The 21253-nt window shown below is 37.0% G+C and overlaps 1 pseudogene; it reads left to right on the top strand.

The window, feature by feature from the left end:
- LOC125366959 overlaps nt 1-18873 on the top strand; it is a 36583-nt pseudogene extending 17710 nt beyond the window's left edge.
- Nucleotides 18874-21253: the final 2380 nt, after the last annotated feature.

Here is a 21253-nt window from a genome sequence, read left to right as displayed (position 1 = left end):
ATAGGTTACAGCACCACATTACTTCCTTAAAACTTGTTTTTCACTGTTTGTGAGAACAAGATATTTACACATAATATTACCATATGTAGCAGTCATTGCTATTACATAATAAATAGTTAAACTTATGGAAAAATTTTCCTTCTTGTGTAGAAAAGAAAATTAGTTTATAGCAATACCTATGAGGAAGGTTTTGGGAACTACTTTGTGTTCTCTTTAAATAGTTACTTTGGTGTGAAAAACAAATGAGCTGGATACCAGTGGCTTACACCAATAATCCTAACTACTGAGGAGGCTGAGATCTTAGGATCAAGGTTTCAAGCCAGTGTGGGCAGAAAAATCCAGTGTTTTGCTATAAAGAATGAATTTTTTTATCTTTTAATTCAAGACAGTGTCTGATATCATGCACTATAAACTCCGAAATTTTCCAGAATGAATGGATCAAATATATTTGCTGTGTTCATTTAGGTATGGCAAAACATTTTCTTTAGCCAGAGAGTATAATAGTGTTTAATAATCAATGTGAATCTTTGGGATTTCCCAGACACTCGTAAGAAGTGTCTTTAAGGTTTTACTTGTGTGTGCATTGGTGGAGGCAGGATAATCAGAAGTGTTCCTTTACCAGTTCAATTAAGTTTCATATATTCTTTCAAATATTTTTGGTGTTCACTATAAAAAGTGAGAGTATTCTTACTGAGGCTTGATTTATATAAATATTTTGAGAGTTTAAAATTATTAGCATGAAGAATCTCTTTATAGAGGAAATTTGTAAGTAATACAAATTTTTTTCAGGAATTTAGCATCTTTATTTTAAAGTTGAAGCAGGGGAAACATTTGTATTCTCATAAATCAGTTTGTAGGAAAAATACTTTTCTTTGACAGATTTATTGAAATTATTTAAAGTAAAAATTGACATTAACCACATATAATTCATGTAAAAGAAAATATATACTTAATTACAAATAAAATTTATGAGCTTTACAAAGACCGAGGCTGATATCAGGAAAGCAACGCTCTTTGCAATAGCCCCCAAAAACATAAAATACCTAGCAATAACCTTAACCAAAGAAGTGAAAGACCTCTTTGAGGAGAACTTTAAAACCTTGAAAAACAAAATTAAGTCAGAACTAAGGAAATGGAAAACCTCCCATGCTCCTGGATTGGGAGGATTAATATAATCAAAATGGCAATATTGCCTAAGGCTATCTACAAATTCAATGCAATACCCATTAATATGCCAACACCATTTTTTGATGAAATAGAGGAAGCAATCCAGAAATTCATATGGAGTAATTAAAGACCATGAATAACAAAAACAATCCTAAGCAGAAAGAACAGTCCTGGAGGAATTACAATACCCAACTTCAAGTTGTATTATAAAGCTATAGTAATAAAAACAGCTTGGTATTGGCACCGGAACAGGCCTGAAGAACAATGGAACAGAATTGAAGACCTGGGAATGAACCCACAGAACTACGCTTACTTAATCTTTGATAAAGGGGCTGAAACAATAGTTTGGAAGAAAGATAGCCTCTTTAACAAATGGTGCTGGCAAAACTGGCTCAACACATGCAACAAACTAAAACTAGATCCTTATATATCACCCTGCACCAAAATCAATTCCAAATTGATTAAAGACCTCGAAATCAAAACAGACACCCTGAAAACACTAAAGGAAGGAGTAGGAGAAACACTTGGGCTCCTTGGCGCAGGACGGAACTTCCTTAACAAAGACCCAGAAAGGCTACAAATCAAAGAAAGGTTGGACAAATGGGACTGCATCAAACTGCAGAGCTTCTGCAGGGCAAAGGACATAGCTTGCAAGATAAACAGAAAGCCCACAGACTGGGAGAAGATCTTTACCGGCCATTCAATGGACAAAGGCCTCATATCTAAAATATATGCAGAACTAAAAAAATTACCTTCCTCCAAAACAGAACCACAAAGAACTAATAGCCCACTCATCAAGTGGGCTAAAGACCTACAAAGAGACTTCTCTGATGAGGAAATGAGATGGCCAAGAGACATATGAAAAAGTGCTCTACATCACTGGCCATAAAAGAAAGGCAAATCAAAACAACATTGAGATTCCATCTCACCCCAATAAGAATGTCATATATCAAGAAAACTAACAATAACAATTGTTGGAGGGGATGTGGCCAAAAGGGAACCCTACTTCATTGTTGGTGGGAATGTAAACTGGTTCAGCCACTCTGGCAAGCAGTATGGAGATTCCTCAGAAGGCTAAATGTAGAACTCCCCTATGACCCAGCAGCCCCACTTTTGGGTATTTATCCAAAAAACCACAAACAAAATCACAATAATGCCACCAGCACAACAATGTTCATCGCAGCTCAATTTGTCATAGCGAGAATCTGGAACCAACCCAGATGCCCCTCCGTAGACAAATGGATCAGGAAAATGTGGTACATATACACAATGGAATTTTATGCTTCTATCAGAAAGAATGACATTTCCCCATTTGTAAGGAAATGGAAGGACTTGGAAAAAATTATACTAAGTGAAGTGAGCCAGACCCAAAGAAACATGGACTCTATGGTCTCCCTTATTGGGAATAATTAGCACAGGTTTAGGCAAGTCACAGCAGAGGATCACAAGAGCCCAATAGCTATACCCTTATGATCACATAAGGTGATGCTAAGTGAAATGAACTCCATTTTATGGAAATGATTGTTATATCACAGTTGTAACTACTTTCAACATCCCATGTGTATCTGTAGTTTCTACTATTGATGAGGTTCTTGTATAAATCACCTTCTTGTGATTGTATCTACACTATCTCTGTAATCTTATCTGAGTGTATTGGAAACCGTGTATACTGGTACTAGAATTAGGAAATTGAAAGGCAACACCAAAATTGAGAGACAAAGGGTAAAATATGAGAAACAACAACAAAAGCAATACTTGCAAAACTGTTTGGTGTAAGTGAACTGAACACCTCAGGGGGGGAAAGGGGGAGGGGGGCGGGGGGGTATGAGGAACAAGGTAACAAACAGTACAAGAAATGTATCCAATGCCTAACGTATGAAACCGTAACCTCTCTGTACATCAGTTTTTTAATAAAAACTAAAAAAAAAATTATGAGCTTTAAATTCAGAAGTGTAAGTAATTCTAATTTGCTCTCCATAAAACCTGATAAATGCTATTCTTTCTCTTTTTGTACTTATGTCTTCTCATATTTTAGTATTCTTGAAGTTGAACTCTTGTTAGATAACATATTGAACTCTGAACAATTTCTGGCCTTGCCAGAAGAAATGTCATTTATACCAATATGTTCCAAGTAGCAAAAACTATTTCTTTAAATACCCAGTGTACTACTTGAAGATGTTTCTGTGCAAAATGGGGGCAAGCTTTTTTTTTTTTTTTTTTTTTTTGCCAGTCCTGGGGCTTGGACTCAGGGCCTAAGCACTGTTCCTGGCTTCTTTTTGCTCAAGGCTAGCACTCTGCCACTTGAGCCACAGCACCACTTCTGGCCATTTTCTGTATATGTGGTGCTGGGGAATTGAACCCAAGGCCTCATGTATATGGAGCAAGCACTCTTGCCACTAGGCCATATCCCCAGGCTGGAGGGGCAAGCTTTTAATGTCAATACTTTATATTCATAACCTAAAGATGATTTTGGAGTTCTTAACTATCTATTTGACATGTGAGCAATATTTGAAACATAAATGCATACTAAGCTTTGCTAGAGAAATTTAAAAATGGACATAAAATCTTTCATTTTATTCACTGGCAAGCTACTGTCTTATTAATTGTAAAGTGGAAACATTCTAGAAATCAAAAGTATAGCTCTTATGTAAATATGCTAATATGCTAAAGGATTGAAATCAAGATGGCTCAATAGAAGCAACTCTATGCAAAAACTCAATACATTCAATATTCCTCTTGCAATAATCAAATAAATTGGAAATAGAAGAGGATTGCCATAATCTGATAGAATGTACATAAAATATATTCTCAGTACACATGGTGTTCTGTACAGAGATGCTTTATACTTTCTTTTTGAGAATAACAGGTAAAGGTAGCTGCTATTCCCTCTATTAGCAACTTTTCATGGATGGATTGAAGGCTGGAGCCTTCACTGGTAAGACAAAAAAAAAAGAATGAAAAAGCATTAATATAAGGATTGGAAGAGAGAACATGGAAATACCCACTTTTTTACAATGTAATTATGCATTAGGAGTTTTTAAAATATTTTCACAAATATTAATACTAGTATAGTAGATACTAGTAGTGAGTTTATTTTGTTGCTGGATTAAGATCAAATGAAAATGTAAAGGATACTTTGAAAAATAGCACTTTAAAATTATGTAGTAGGAGTAAACGTAACAAAACATCAATAATTCTACATGTAAAATACAAGACATAATTAAGAAATGTTAATAATGACAATTAAATAAATAGTAGAATTTACTTTGGATCTCATGTTTGTTCCCAAACTTGTAGAGCCAGGAATTAGGCAGAATTAATAAAACTGTAGAATCAAGAAAATATAGGAGCTAGTTAGAATAAAGAAAACCATTGTGCATTAGGTTAAAAAGAAAACCTCTTGTTAGTTTTCCACTAATTTGGATATACTATTTTGGCTTTATTTCCAGTTTTTGTTTAATAATCAACTGATAGAAATTTTTTCTCTTTAGACCATAACTGTAGATAAACTGCAAGTAAGTTCTGTAATATATCTACTGAAGATGGTTTGCTGGAAGCCAAGTATCTTTATGCAGATCATCATTTGTATCTTCTACTGCTGGAAATATTGCATTAGGAAATATTCATGGTAAGATGACAGAAAATTAATAGGTTTCAGACTTTCCACATAACATAAATTTTAAGAGATGACAGTGTAGTTGAGGAAGGATCAAGAAACTGGCCTTCTAAATAATTAATTGCAGTCCAGATATCCTTTATAAATATCATGAAAATAAAATGATGTATAAGCTAATTGTTTTGCCAAGACATTGAAGTTATGCTGTTAGATATTAAACTGGCAGTAATTCTGATCTTAACATTAGATGAACCAGAAAATATATGACAATAAATGAAAGTAGATTTAAATAAAGATGAGTTTTCAGTGGTTGCTTTCATATTATGATAGGAGAGGTAAAAGTTAAATTAATGAAACATTTGAGTGGATCTAATTATAGGAACTTTGTTTTACTAATTTTGATTAAATGGTATGAGCATTTATGTTGGCACAAAATCCTCTCAATACCTTGCCATTTTCTGTTATCCGATTGTTTCTTTTTTATAATTTCTAAAACATGTCTGCAGAAAAGCTTATTGTTTAATGTATGTAGTTATACTTGGTTAATATTTGTATTAAGGAAAGGAAAAGAGCATAATGGTGAGGTAGCCTGGCAGAAGTCACACTGGTGTTCAGTGTTACTCAGCCTGCCTCTTATATTTCCATACAGCAGATGACTTAAATGCAGGTGCAGATACTTTCTGAAATATATATGGCTAGAATTAAGAGTTACTTAGTCCAGAATGAACTGTATTATATACATATCTTAGTCCAGAATGAACTGTATTATATACATATCTCCCAAAGACTTTTAGGGCTATATTCCAGGAAGTATGGACTTGAATTTTTTCCACAAATGACCAGCTCATTTTCATTTTTGTAGTAAAGGTGAATATTAGTATCTATGCATTTTGGAAAAACCCCCAGACTTTAGTAGTGAGCACAAATTACACCTGCAATCATAACTACTCAGAAGGTTGAACTATGAAGATTGTGGTTCAAAGCCAGCCCATGCAGGAAATCTCATGAGATTCTTATGTCCAATTAATTATAAAGTCAGAACTGATGTGGTGGTTTAAAGTGGTAAGGCACTAGCCTTAAACACAAAAGCTAAAGGACAGCATCCAGGCCCTGAGTCCAAGCCCTAGGATCTGCAGCCTTCCCCTCCCCTCAAAGTAAAATTTCTCTGCATTCATTGAAGGCAAATATAACCCTATAAAGCTCCTTTTCCTTGAATGAGTGACTGGATTCACCAACTAAATGACTGTAAATCTATACCTTAGTTCTTCACTAATGGTTAAAGTTATAAATATTAGGGATTTAAGTGTTCAAGAAATGGGAAGTAGGGGGCTGGGGATATAGCCTAGTGGCAAGAGTGCCTGCCTCGGATACACTAGGTTCGATTCCCCAGCACCACATATACAGAAAACGGCCAGAAGCGGCGCTGTGGCTCAAGTGGCAGAGTGCTAGCCTTGAGCGGGAAGAAGCCAGGGACAGTGCTCAGGCCCTGAGTCCAAGGCCCAGGACTGGCCAAAAAAAAAAAAAAAAAAAAAAAAAAGAAATGGGAAGTAGAGTAGAGAATTAGTTATATTGAACCACCCACACAAGATTAATTTCCTCAAAACTTCATCCATTGTGAAATGCTTCACTCTACTTTGATGTGGGTCATTGCTCCTGCACTATCCAGATCCAATCTATTCCTCAAGCCAGCATTAATGTATCCATTCCTTCTTCTAGGCTCCCTCTCTTAAAGGTTTTATCATCAAAACACTTCCATATGAGGTCTTATGTGGTCTTAAGCTTCTAGCACTTGCATCTTTGGAGTTCATAGCATCTCTCTTACATAAAAGTATATTCCCTTCCTCCTAAAGTTCCCAGGGTATCACTCCATTATGTATCAACTGACCTCTTTACCAGAATCAGGCACACCACATGCACATGAGGCTCTTTAGTATGATACATCCATATGTACAAGTCAAGTGCAGTGCCTTCAATCTTTAGACATATGAATTAGAGAGATGTTATCTCATTCCCCTTTCTCCCTACCACCACATTCACATACCACCTGTACACCATAGTTATAGTGATAGTGAAGGGCCAGGGTAATGCTTATAAACATTCCCATTGAGAGGAAGAAAATGAGAGGATCAAGAATCAAAGGAATCGCTAGTCCATAGTGATTTTGAAATTCAGGTGGAAAATATTGTAGGTTCTTTGGTAGATCTCAAGGCTTGGGAATTATTTTTTTAAGTTCTAGGTTTTGCCCTTTTAAGGTCATCATTAGTTTTTTGTTTTATTTTGTTTTGTGCCAGTACTGGGGCTTGAACTCAGGGCCTGGGCTTTCCCTTGCCTTTTTCACTTAACGCTGGCCCTTTACCACTTGATCCACAGCTCTGCTTAACATCTTGACTTTTTATGAAATGTAGTCTATAGTTACAGCTGAGTAGTTTACTTAGTCTGTTTCCTGCCAGAAGAAGATTAGGGATCTAGTGATCTCTTTCCATGACTATTATTGTCTCTTTCCTTTCATGTTGGCAAAGCTTTCTGATAGAATGTGGTGAAAACTTTTAGTTTCCTGTGAATTTCATTGGGGCTTGTCCTCTTACACAAATGTTACACTTACATAAAATCTCTTCAGAATATGGGCTCTGCTAAGGTGCTAAGTTACAACATTCTCAAGCCTTGCAGAAAGTCTGTTTGATTGAGAGGATCTGTAAGGCATATCCTTAATCTTCTTAAGGAAGTTTTTTGTGTAACTGGTTAATATTATAAGATACCACCATTGATCTTTCTGTGGTCTTAGCCAAGTTTTTTCTAGTCACCCTCAGTTTTATTTTTAGGCCAAATTTTAGCATCTGGATTCAAATTTTCTCTTGGATCCAGGACAAAAAATATCAACAAATAAAATATCCAGAACAATCCAATTAAAATATTTTTAGCAAGATCATTGAGTTAATTTGGCGCATTTCCTATTCTGTATTACCAGAGGTGATAGTGTTGTGAAGTTTCTACTATAATAAATAAGGGTCCTCCTTCCTCCAAATTTTCAAAAATATTTTCCTCCTTTTCAGCCAGTAGACAAAGCAAACCCAATGTCCAGATTTCTTTTGAATTACTGTTCAGTGCAATTTCTCTTACATGCCCTTCAAAATCCATCCAACCTCTGCTAAGCTCCAAAACTTAGTTCCACATTTTTTGCATATTTTATTTTGACAGCACCCCATATCAAGTATCAATATTTGTACTAATTACTTATTCTTCTGTTACATATTATCCCAAAACATAACAATTGTAAACAAGAAGCAGTTTTTTCTCATTGGCTGGGTCAGAATTTTGGGTGTGGCTTCTGTCTCAGGGTGCCTCAAAAGTTTGTAATCATGATGTCAGCCAAGACTGTGAGCTCATCGAATGTTCATCCAGGGAAAATTCTGCCTCCATGCTCACTCGTGGTTGTTGGTAGGATTTAGTTCATATCCTGTTGGCCAGGAGCCACTTTTATTTCCTTGCAAAATGGATGCTGTCTGCAGCACAGTTAATTTCCAGCATGGCAGCCATCAGAATAAGAAGACTAGTTTAGAAAGACAGACATCACAATCTTTTTGTAATCTACTCTTATAAATCGCATCCGACCACTTGTCCCCTTGGTCTTTATAAAAAGCTAGTCACTAAGGTTCAGCCTGCTATGAGAAAAGAAGATTAGATAGGGCATGAATACTAGGAGGCAATATGATCATTGGTTGCTATTTGCACATAATGGCGAATCTATATTTATCGGATTTGAAAATTGGAAGACTATATATAACACACCAATGAAATAATATTTACATAACACATTTACTAATGAAATCTTTACAGCCCTGTAATTTACTGAAACTTGAAAATAATTTTATGGGTCTTTGCATAAAAACTATGCTTTTCTTCCTACACAAAGGTACCTCTTGTTTATATGCTTTCTGAGTGTGATGGAATGTTAAGGCTTTTTGAAAGATATTTTGCAGTCAGGCACATCTGATGTTTGAGCAAATGAATCATTTGCCATTTTTTTTTCTTTTTCAAAGATAGTAACATGTCAGTATTTACAAAATATGTAAAGTGACATTACGTAAATTCTGAGACCAAAATTATCCCTTCACTTTTCCATTAATTTTGGAATTATGAAGAGGTGTGTTGCTTATATTTTTGGTAGAATAATTGGGCTTTGACCCTAGAAGTACATATACATATAAAGATCCTGCTGTTTTTGGTATTAGAGGAAGGGGACTGGAATGAATGTTTGTTACAGTGACTTATACTTGTCCTGGAAAATATATTTTCATTAAAAAATGGAACTCTTTGAAGTTTTCTTGATAGTCATGCCCCTATGTATTCATTATTCCTATGCCAAACCACTTCAACTCTTGGCCCAGAAATTACTTAATCTAACAAACAGTGATGGAAAGTGGCCTGAAAAATAAAAGTAATTATATTTTCCATAAATTGTTTTAATGTTCTTTCCTTCAAAATGTGGCTTTTATGGTCTGAAAAACACATTGATATTTAGCTTGAAATTATATAGTGAGTACATTTGAGTAAATTTTTTTCCTTGTCCTGAAGCTTGAACTCAGGGCCTGGGCACTCTCCCTGAGCCTCTTTGTGCTCAAGGCTATCTAGTACTCTACCACATGAGCCACAGTGCCACTTCTGGCTTTTTCTGAGTAATTTGTTGGAGATAAAAAAGTCTCACAGTCTTTCATCAGATGTCAGCCTCATGAGTAACTAGGATTACAGGTGTGAGCCACCAGTTCCCAGCAAGTTTTTTTTTTTAATCTATAAGCTTTGGAGGCATTCTTTTTCTTCCATGTTTGCCACAAAGTAGAGTGGATTCCTTTGCAGTTATAGTAGAAAACCTTAAGGTGTGGGAATTGGATGGGGCAAGGGTTTGCATAGATGCTTAAAGCTACTTGTTCAGAACTACAGCTAAATCTTTGTATTTATGATGTTGGGAAAAATCACCAAGAACAGGAGCAATATTATGAAATAATATTGTAGACTTCTAATCATGCTATAAGATAATATATAGCACATTTTTAAACTATCCATAAATTTATTTCTTTTCCTTTTAAAAGGCAATATAATATTACAAAGCAAGATGGGCAACATCACTAAGATGGTAGTTGGTAAATTTTTGCCTACTTCTTAGTTTTGTGCCAGTTCTGAAGCTTAAACTCATTCTCAATTGACTTTTTCATAAAAAATAAAATACTTGAAAGACTCATAGTTTCTTACCGTGATTTCAAAGCAGAGCCTTTGTTTTTTTGCAAACTTACAATTTCATTTACTCATGTGAAAATAATTATACTTCTGTTTTCTTTTCCTTCTTCCCAGATTCATCTTGTGGCTGTCTAAAAGCCTCCACTCAGCAGGGTGCCATCGATGTTTATGTCAGCCAACTGGGGAAAGTGGAATTGAAATTACACAAAGGTGAGCCTACTGGGACATTATGCTTTGATATGTGAAATAAAGAAGGTCTATAGCACTCAGGAAACAGATGGTCATATTACCTATACTGACACAGTAACTTCCCTCAAACAACATGGTAGAACCTGATTTAAAGACTGGTCACTTAGCTCTCTAGGTGAATAATCTTTCCAACTTTTGGGACCATGGCCACAAAGATGATCTTTCCCTCTATAGTATAAACAAAATTGTTGTGATATTATGATTGTCTCTTGTAGCAGAATTTTTAATGTTACTCTGTGAGTATTTCCGATTACTCATGTCTGAAATACTATTGTTTGGAGGGAAAATGTTCCCATAAGTTGGAACTTTCCTGCCAGCCTGTAAGAGGACCTCCTCAGAGTATCACAGTGAGTAAGAATGTCTATTGTAACATGTGATTCTAAAATACAGGTGTCATCACGTCATCACAAAGATTCCTAAAGCAATTACTGACTTCATCTCTCCTTTTAATTTAATCTCTCATATAAGTAATTTATTCTGAGCTTTCAAGCATTTTATTTAAAATGGCATACTTTTTATTCATCTGAATACTAAGTTTATGTGAATCTGTGCATGAACACATATGTTCATGGTGAAAAGTGACTTGGGTAGTGTAGCTGGGAGAACTGACATGGTCTGAGTACAGAAAGTGAAGAACTATATTACTCTATAAAGCAATTCAAAAACAAAGTCTTAAAAATAAAATCTAGAAGTTCTTGCATAGTTTTTGCATTTCCTTGTTCTGGCTAACAGAACAAGGAATGTGTTTCCTTACAGAGACTGATGGTTCTTGTTATTAAAATTTCCTTGTCATGTAATCGTTTTTTTTTTTTTTTTTTTTATCAATAAGCTTTCCTGCTAGCGTGTCAAGGCATATCTCCAGAGCCTTGACATCTGAAACTGAAGTTATTTCCAAACACACAGTTGTGATTTTCCCTGGACACCCTCCCTTTTTTTCTTTAAACTTTCTGACTTTTTTTTGCCAGTCCTGGTGCTTGAACTCATGGCCTGAGCACTGTCCCTGGCTTCTTTTTGGTCAAGGATAGCACTCTATTACTTGAGCCACAGAGCCACTTCTGGCCTTTTCCATATATGTGGTGCTGAGGAATCGAACCCAGGGCTTCATGTATATGAGGCAAGCACTGTTGCCACTAGGCCATATTCCCAGCCCCCTTTTTTTCTTTAAAACAGGGTGTTATCATACCATCACTAAACTACTAAGTCAGAGTAAATTGTAAATGTCATATAAGTCATATAATCTCTCTCTCATGGAAAAAAAACCCATAAACCAGTAAAGTACCTATTAACAATAGCAAAACAGAGCATTGAATAAGCAGCTTTTATGTGAGTTATTGGCAAAAAAAAAAGGAAACAAATAGTTTTAAGACTTTTGAAGATTTTTACTCTCTATCCACTTAAACTAGTTTCAAGTATTGGTTAGAATGTTGTTCTAGCAACCTAATGAAACAGTGTATGATGTTGCAAAGTTTGATTACAATTAGTTTTGTATTTTCTTCTACTGGGACCATGTTACTGGAAGAAGCTTAAAAATAAATGGAAACATAAAATTCTATCTGTTGATTTCTTAATTCTCACTATACTTGGGGAACGGCAATTTTTTCTTTTTTAAAGACTAATGGAAAGTTAGTCAGGATTCTGTTGCTTAATGGTTAGTAAAGACATCTGGAATCCATTCCAGTTTGGCATTGCCTTGTTGTGGCTTCAGAGCTAGCCACCTCAGTCTCTAAGCCTTCCCTGTTTCACCATGGGGGCAGAGATGGAGATAGTACTGTTTGCATTGGTTAACACTTTCAAAGATTTCTGTAATCTTAGCTACTCAGGGGGCTGAGATCTGAGACTTGTTCAATGCTATCCCTGGCATTAGAATTCATAAGATTCTTATCTCCAAGTAATCACACACACACACACACACACACACATACACACACACACACACACACACAGAGCAGGAAACATGTCGTTCAGCAGTGGTTCAGTGGTAGAGCAATATCCTTGAGCCAAAACAAAACAACAACAAAAAGCTCAGGGACAGTGGCCACATGCTGAGTTCAAGTACCAGAACTGGCACCAAAACAACCAAAAAAGAAGATTTATTTATTTAGATCATGTTGATGTTGTTCATGTAAGAACATTTTCACTTTTGAGACATTCTTTCAGAATAATTTCTTATTTATTGTCAAAGTGATGTACAGATGGATTACAGTTTCATATGTAAGGGAGTGGGTACATTTCTTGTAAAATTTGTTACCTCCTCCATCATTTCCCCCTTCCCCACCCTCTTTTCCTCTCCCCCATGAATTGTTCAGTTGATTTACACCAAATGGTTTTGTAAGTATTGCTTTTGGAGTCATTTGTTTTTCTTTTCTTTGTCTCTCCGATTTTGATATTCCCTTTCTAGTTCTAATACCAGTATATACAGTATCTAGTATAATCAGATGAGATATAGTGATAGCATGGGGACAACTACAGGCAGGGGATACTAGAGGATCATCACCAACAACAAAAAAAATCTACCATTTCACATGGCATGTTGAAAGTAATTACAACAGTGATATAATATAATATAATTTCCATAACACAGAGTTCATTTCACTTAACATCATCTTATGTGTTCATAAGGACATAGCTATTGGGCTCTTGTGATCCTCTGCTGTGACTAACCTAAACCTATACTAATTATTCCCTCTGGGAGAAACCATGGAGTACATGTTTCTTTGGTTCTAGCTCACTTCACTGAGTATAGTTTCTTCCAAGTCCTTCCATTTCCTTAGGAAAGGGGCAATGTCATTCTTTATGATAGAGGCATAAAATTCCATTGTGTATATGTACCTCATTTCCTGATCCATTCATCTACTGAGGGGCTTCTGGGTTGGTTCCATAGTTTAGCCATGACAAATTGTGCTGCAATGGACATTGTTGTGCTTGTGGCTTTAGTGTGCCCTTGTTTGTCGTCTTTTGGGTAGATGCCCAAGTGTGGGGCTGTTGGGCCCTAGGGGAGCTCTACATTTAGCCTTCTGAGGAATCTCCATACTGCCCCTTGTTTGTCGTCTTTTGGGTAGATGCCTAAGTGTGGGGCTGTTGGGCCCTAGGGGAGCTCTACATTTAGCCTTCTGAGGAATCTCCATACTGCTTTCCAGAGTGGCTGAACAAACTTACATTCCCAACAATGAAGTAGGATTCCCATTTGGCCACATCCCATCCAGCATTTGTTACTGTTAGTTTTCCTGATAATGGACATTCTTACTTGGGGTGACATGGAATCTCAGTGTTGTTTTGATTTGCATTTCTTTTATGGCCAGTGATGTAGAGCACTTCTTCATGTGTCTATTGGCCATTCTCATTTCCTCTTCAGTGGTTTCTTTTTAGGTCTTTAGCCCACTTGTTGAGGGGGCTGTTGGTTCTTTGAGAATTTATTTTGGAGGAATTTAATTTTTTTAGTTCTGCATATATTTTAGTTATGAGGCTTTTGTCCATTGTATAGCCGGTAAAGACATTCTCCCTATCTGTGGGCTTTCTGTTTATCTTGCAAGCTAAGGCCTTTGCCATGCAGAAGCTCTGCAGTTTGATGCAGTCCCATTTGTCCAAATTGTCTTTGATTTGTTGCATTTTTGGGCCTTTGTTAAGGAAGTTTCGTCTTGTGCCAAGGAGCCCACGTGTTTATCCTACTCCTTCTTGTAGTGTATTCAAGGTATCTGTTTTTGTTTCAAGGTCTTTGATCCATTTGGAATTGATTTTGGTGCAGGAGGATATATAAGGATCTCATTTTACTTTGTTGCATGTGTTGAACCAGTTTTTCCAGCACCATTTGATAAAGAGGCTATCTTTCTTCCATCCTATTTTTTTAGCTCCTTTTATCAGAGTTTAAGTAGGCATCATTCTGTGGGTTCAGGTCTGGGTCTTCAGTTCTGTTCCATTGGTCCTCAGGCCTGTTCTTGTGCCAGTACCAAGCTGTTTTTTTTTTTTTTTTTTTTTTTTTTACTATAGCTTTGTAATACAGCTTGAAGTTTGGTATTGTAATTCCTCCAGCACTGTTCTTTCTACTTAAGATTGTTTTTGCTATTCGGGGTCTTTTATGTTCCATATGAATTTCTGGATTGCTTCTTCTATTTCATTAGTAAATGGTGTTGGGATATTAATGGGTATTGAATTGAATTTGTAGATAGCCTTTGGTAAGATTGCCATTTTCACAATATTAATCCTACCCAATTCAGGAGCTTGGGAGGTTTTTCCATTTTCTTAGTTCTGCCTTAATTTTGTTTATCATGTTTTTAAAGTTATCATCATACAGGTCTTTCACTTCTTTATCTAAGGCTATGGCTAGGTATTTTATGTTTTTTGAGGCTATTTCAAAAGGAATTGACAGTGGAGTGTTAAAATCTCCAACTATCAATGTTTTTGGATCTATGAGTGTTTTTTAGAGTCAGTAGTGGTTGTTTGATGAAGGTGGGTGCTCCTGTATTTGGGGTGTAGATATTTAAGGGTGGTTATATCCTCCTATAGGAGATCCCTTTATTAGTATGTAGTAACCTTCTTTCTCACTTCTTACCGTTTTTAATTTGAAGTCTATTTTTTTCTGATAATATGATTGCAACTCCAGCCTGCTTATGGGGTCTGTTTGCTTGGTAGATTTTATTCCAGTCTTTCACTTTTAGAAAATGTTTACTTTTTCTGGGTAGATGTGTCTCTTGGAGGCAGCAGAAACATGGCTCTTGCTTTTTGATCCAACTTATGAACCTATGTCGTTTAAGTGGAGAATTAAGTCCATTAATGTTGAGAGTTAGGATTGAGAGATGATTGTTTGTTCCTTTCATTATAGCTATCTGGTTAAGACCTGTGTCTTCCAATTCTTGATCTAATATTTTAGTTTTCTATTTAGGGTTAATTTCTCTGTCCGTATTGTGATCTTGATTATTTTCCGTGTGTAGGACATCCTTGAGGATTTTCTCTAAAGCTGGTTTGGTGGAGATATATTGTTTCAGTTTTTCCTTACTGTGGAAAACTTTTATTTGATCTTCGGCTATGAATGAGAGTTTAGCTGGTACAGTACTTTTGGTTGATAGTTCTTTTTCTTTAGGGTGTGGCATACCTCATTCCAGGCTCTTCTTGCTTTCATGGTATCTGCTGAGAAATCTGAAGTAATTCTGATAGGTTTTCCTTTATATGTGATGATCTTCAGTTCCCTAAAAGCTTTAAGGATTCTTTCCTTGGTCTGTATTGATCCTCTTTTTTTTTTTTTTTAAAGTTTTTATTATCAAACTGATGTGCAGAGAGGTTACAGTTTCATACGTTAGGCATTGGATACATTTCTTGTACTGTTTGTTACCTTGTCCCTCATACCCCCCTCCCCCCTTCCCCTTCCCTTTTCCCCCTGAGGTGTTCAGTTCACTTACACCAAACAGTTTTGCAAGTATTGCTTTTGTAGTTGTTTGACTTTTTTTACCCTGTGTCTCTCAATTTTGGTATTCCCTTTCAATTTCCTAGTTCCAATACCAGTATACACGGTTTCCAATATACTCAGATAAGATTACAGAGATAGTGTAGGTACAAACACAGGAAGGTGATACAAGAACATCATCAATATTAGAAGCTACAGATACACATGGAACATTGAAAGTAGTTACAACTGTGATATAACAATTGTCTCCATAACATGGAATTCATTTCACTTAGCATCATCTTAGATATTCATAAGGGTATAGCTATTGGGCCCTGTGATGCTCTGCTATGAGTTGCCTACACCTGTACTAATTATTCCCAATAAGGGAGACCATAGAGTCCATGTTTCTTTGGGTCTGGCTCACTTCACTGAGTATATTTTTTTCCAAGTCCTTCCATTTCCTTACAAATGGGACAATGTCATTCTTTCTGATAGAGGCATAAAATTCCATTGTGTATATGTACCACATTTTCCTGATCCATTTGTCTACTGAGGGGCATCTGGGTTGGTTCAAGATTCTCGCTATGACAAATTGTGCTGCGATGAACATTGTTGTGCTGGTGGCATTACTGTGATTTTGTTTGTGGTCTTTTGGATAGATACCCAAAAGTGGGGCTGCTGGGTCATAGGGGAGCTCTATATTTAGCCTTCTGAGGAATCTCCATACTGCTTGCCAGAGTGGCTGAACCAGACTACATTCCCACCAACAATGAATTAGGGTTCCCTTTTGGCCACATCCCCTCCAACAATTGTTATTGTTAGTTTTCTTGATATATGACATTTTTACTGGGGTGAGATGGAATCTCAATGATGTTTTGATTTGCCTTTCTTTTATGGCCAGTGATGTTGAGCATTTTTTCATATGTCTCCTGGCCATTCTCATTTCCTCATCAGAGAAGTCTCTTTGTAAGTCTTTAGCCCACTTGATGAGGGGGCTATTGGTTCTTTGCGGTTTTGTTTTGGAGGAAGGTAATTTTTTTTCTTCTGCATATATTTTAGATATTAGGCCTTTGTCTGTTGAATGGCCGTTAAAGATTTTCTCCCAGTCTGTGGGCTTTCTGTTTATCTTGCGAGCTATGTCCTTTGCCATGCAGAAGCTCTGCAATTTGATGCAGTCCCATTTGTCCAACCTTTCTTTGATTTGTAGCCTTTCTGGGATTTTCTTAAGGAAGTTCTGTCCTGTGCCAAGGAGCCCAAGTGTTTCTCCTACTCCTTCCTTTAGTGTTTTCAGGGTGTCTGTTTTGATTTCGAGGTCTTTAATCCATTTGGAATTGATTTTGGTGCAGGGTGATATATAAGGATCTAGTTTTAGTTTGTTGCATGTGTTGAGCCAGTTTTGCCAGCACCATTTGTTAAAGAGGCTATCTTTCTTCCATACTATTGTTTTAGCTCCTTTATCAAAGATTAAGTAGGCGTAGTTCTGTGGGTTCATTTCTGGGTCTTCAATTCTGTTCCATTAGTCTTCAGGCCTGTTCCGGTGCCAATACCAAGCTGTTTTTTATTACTACAGCCTTATAATAAAGCTTGAAGTTGGGTATTGTAATTCCTCCAGCACTGTTCTTTTTGCTTAGGATTGTTTTTGCTATTCATGGTCTTTAATTACTCCATATGAATTTCTGGATTGCTTCCTCTATTTCATCAAAAAATGGTGTTGGGATATTAATGGGTATTGCATTGAATTTGTAGATAGCCTTAGGCAATATTGCCATTTTGATTATATTAATCCTCCCAATCCAGGAGCATGGGAGGGTTTTCCATTTCCTTAGTTCTGACTTAATTTCGTTTTTCAAGCTTTTGAAGTTCTCATCAAAGAGGTCTTTCACTTCTTTGGTTAAAGTTATTCCTAGGTATTTTATATTTTTAGGGGCTATTGCAAAAGGAGTTGCTTTCCTGATTTCAGCCTTGGTCTTCGGGTCGTTAGCATAGAGAAAGGCCGTAGATTTTTGAAGGTTTATTTTATATCCTGCAACTTTGCCAATGTTTTGGATCAGCTCTAGTAGCTTGGGGGTAGAGTCTATGGGATTCTTTAGGTATAGGATCATGTCATCTGCGAAGAGAGAAAGTTTAACTTCATCTTTTCCTATTTGGATCCCCTTTATATTTTCTTCTTGCCTAATTGCTCTGGCTAGGAATTCTAGTACTATGTTGAAGAGCAGGGGAGAGAGTGGACATCCCTGCCCTGATTTTAAAGGGAATGGCTTCAGTTTTTCCCCATTTAGAGTTATGCTTGCTGTTGGTTTGTCATAAACTTCCTTGATTATATTCAGGAATGTTCCCTGGAATCCCAGTTTTTCCAGGGCTTTTAGTATAAATGGGTGCTGGATTTTATCAAACGCTTCTTCCGCATCCAGAGATAAAACCATGTGGTTCTTTTGCTTGCTCCAGTTGATGTGGTGGATTACATTAATTGACTTGCGTATATTAAACCAACTTTGCATCCCTGGAATGAAGCCAGTTTGATCGTGGTGTATGATTTTTTTGATAACCTGTTGAAGTCGATTGGCCAGAATTTTGTTGAGAATTTTTGCATCTATGTTCATCAGGGAGATCGGTCTGTAGTCCTCTTTCCGTGATGAGTCCCTGCCTGGTTTTGGGATGAGGGTTATACTGGCTTCATAGAATGAGTCTGGTAGTGAACGTTCTCTTTCAATTTCACTGAAGAGTTTGAGAAATATTGGTGTGAGTTCTGTCTTGAATGCCTTGTAGAATTCTGCAGTGAATCCGTCTGGACCTAGATGTGTCCAAATTATCTCTGTATAGGGAATTTTCCTTTTCTTTGTAAGTACTGTAAAGGGATTAATGGAAATTTGAATTCCTTACCAAATATGGAGTCCACTGGCAGTAGCGGTGTGTAAAGTGTCCAGATCATCAGTTTGCTAACACAGGGGGAAACCAGTGCCTCCCAAGAGCTGCAAGTTTCCTAGCTTATGGGGAGCCCTTGGGGATGGCATTGGCCTGCATGGCTCTTGGTTTATCTACACTCACAGCAGTTGTCCTTGGGATCCTTGTGAAACATCACAACTTCCACATTGTCAAGGCTAACAACCAGGTTTTCAGCTACATCTGGCTTATCTCCCTTGTCTTCTGTTTCCTCTATTCCTTGCTCTTTATTGGCTGTCTGCTAGAGCCAGCCAGTGGCGAGAAGGAAATCTCGAATGAGCGGGGCGAAGATTAAAGAAAAGGAAAAATACAAGACAAGAGAAAAAAGACAAGAGGCAAAGATGGGGTTCAGAAGGTCTGCAACTTAAGATTGTAACTCAAGACTGCAGCCACGTTTATTCTTAACTTCCAGCTTATATGCAGTTTTGGAACCAGGGAATAGCATAGGGTTGCTAAAATTCAAGAACACAAAGAAGCTTTGAAGTTCGTAACATTTGATGGCAGTAAACACAGGATGAGGTTGATTAACATAGGAATGTACTCCAGGGGACATAGCAAAGCAGACATATTCTGGGTAGGGGCAGAGATACCAGTAAACAAATGTCTTTACACTTAGCATATCCTTGTGATAGCAACACAGCCAGAGATCAAAATGAGATTAACTTCTGGCTCTGCTCCCTACAGCTGTCCCAAGACAGTCACCTGCATTCTACAGCAAACCACATTTGGAAATGCATTCACTGTAGCGGTTTCTGCTATCTTGGCCCAAACTGTAACCGTGGTTCTGGCCTTCAAGGTCACTTCTCCAGGGAGAAGGATGAAGTGGCTGCTCCTATCAGGGGCTCCTAACTTCATCATTCCCATCTGTACTCTGATCCAGGAGACTCTCTGTGGACTCTGGCTGGGAACCTCTCCTCCCTTCATAGACACAGGCACACATGCTGAACATGGTCTCATCATCATCCTGTGTAACAAGGACTCCCTCACTGCTTTCTACTGTGTGTTGGGATACCTGGTTTTTCTGGCCCTGGCCAACTTCACTGTGGCTTTCCTGGCCAGGACCCTGACTGACACCTTCAATGAAGCCAAGTTCCTGACCTTCAGTATGCTGTTGTTCTGTAGTGTGTGGCTCACCTTCCTGCATGTCTACCACAGTGCCAAGGGAAAGGTCATGTTGGCTGTGGAGGTCTTCTCCATCTTGGCCTCCAGTTCAGGGCTCCTGGGCTGCATCTTTGCCTCCAAGTGCTACATCATCTTGTTAATGCCAGATAAGAATTTACTACATGGCTTTGGGGACAGAAAACATCCCTGGCGAATTAAGCCCTTTTAAGAGGAAACTTACATATTTGTTCAAGTCTATTTCTTTTTGCTATTAGATACTAGTTTCATAGTTGGAATCATTTCAGTGAATAAGTGACTTTTACTCATTTTTCTAGTAATGTCACAGTCACAAGTTGTAGCCAGAGGCAACTAAATTTGAATTTTATTCTATATATTTTTGGTTCTTTCAATTTACTCTGCACTTAGGTCTGGTTTTCTGGGTGCTTCAAGAATATTTGCAGACAAAGAAAGTGTAGCAGCACTTGGTGCACTGTCACTCCTCAAATCCTTGCTGCTCAGGAGGCTGAGATTTGAGGACCACAGTTCAAACCAGCCTCAGTAGGAAAAGTCTTTTTTTTTAGTTTTGGAAAATTCTATTTAATTTTTATTGAACAGCTTCCAAATTAATTTTTAATACAAATCACCCTTTACAATACAATCTTTTAAAATATATTGTAGTTCTAAAAATGCTTGTAGTTTATCTTTTCTAAGCAAGAATTAAAATCTGAATAGTAAAACCAAGACAAAAATATGTGCCCATTGACATGGGTCAGTAAACAAAATACAGTGGCAGCAACTTGATAGTGATAGCTTGCACTATCAGGTAAAAGAGCCACTGGGGAGAATTTTAAACAGACTGATATCAGAGAAGAATATCATTGTTGGTGGTTCATTTTCAAATGTAAATTGATGTATTTAATAGACAAAACTCACAAAAGTTCTAGTGAAAATAAACATCTAGATATCTTATATGCAAGGTAATATTTGAGATAAAAATGTAATAGAAGCATAATTTTTATTTTTCTGATCTTAAGAAACCAGTCTTGTTCTAGTAGAAAGATTAAGAGCATAACAAACTAGGCAGCTCAGGAAAATAGCTAAATATGTATATGTATATATATGGAGAGAGTCTCTCCAGAGACAGTCTTTAGAAAACAGGAAGGTTGAAGTTGATTCTGAAGTAGAAAGCCTCAGGCCTTTTGAAATGAAGTATTTTATTATAAGGAGCAGGAAAAAAAAATTCCAAGCCATTTTTAATTTGTTGTTTACTTCAAGTTCAAAACAACTCTAGCTGTTGATGCAGTGAATTCAGTTCATTTAGTCTCTAGTGATTACCCAAATTGGAGAACCACTGAGATCCCAGAATATTTACAGTGACTGCTTGAATGATTGTGCCACTGACGTGGAAAAGTTGGATTTGTGTCAGTATTGTGAATAAGCTTTCATTACTGCACCTGTAAATTTGTCCAAATTCATTATGTGTAACTTCATGCTGGAGAAAGTTAAGTGCCCTGGAATCTGAAACTCACTAGGTTTCAGCTCTGAGTACACAAGTGTTTACTGTATCACCCATC

Source organism: Perognathus longimembris, chromosome 18 (assembly GCF_023159225.1).
Source record: "Perognathus longimembris pacificus isolate PPM17 chromosome 18, ASM2315922v1, whole genome shotgun sequence".
In the NCBI taxonomy this organism is placed as follows: Eukaryota; Metazoa; Chordata; class Mammalia; order Rodentia; family Heteromyidae; genus Perognathus; species Perognathus longimembris.
This window is presented reverse-complemented; position numbering and strand designations above follow the sequence as displayed.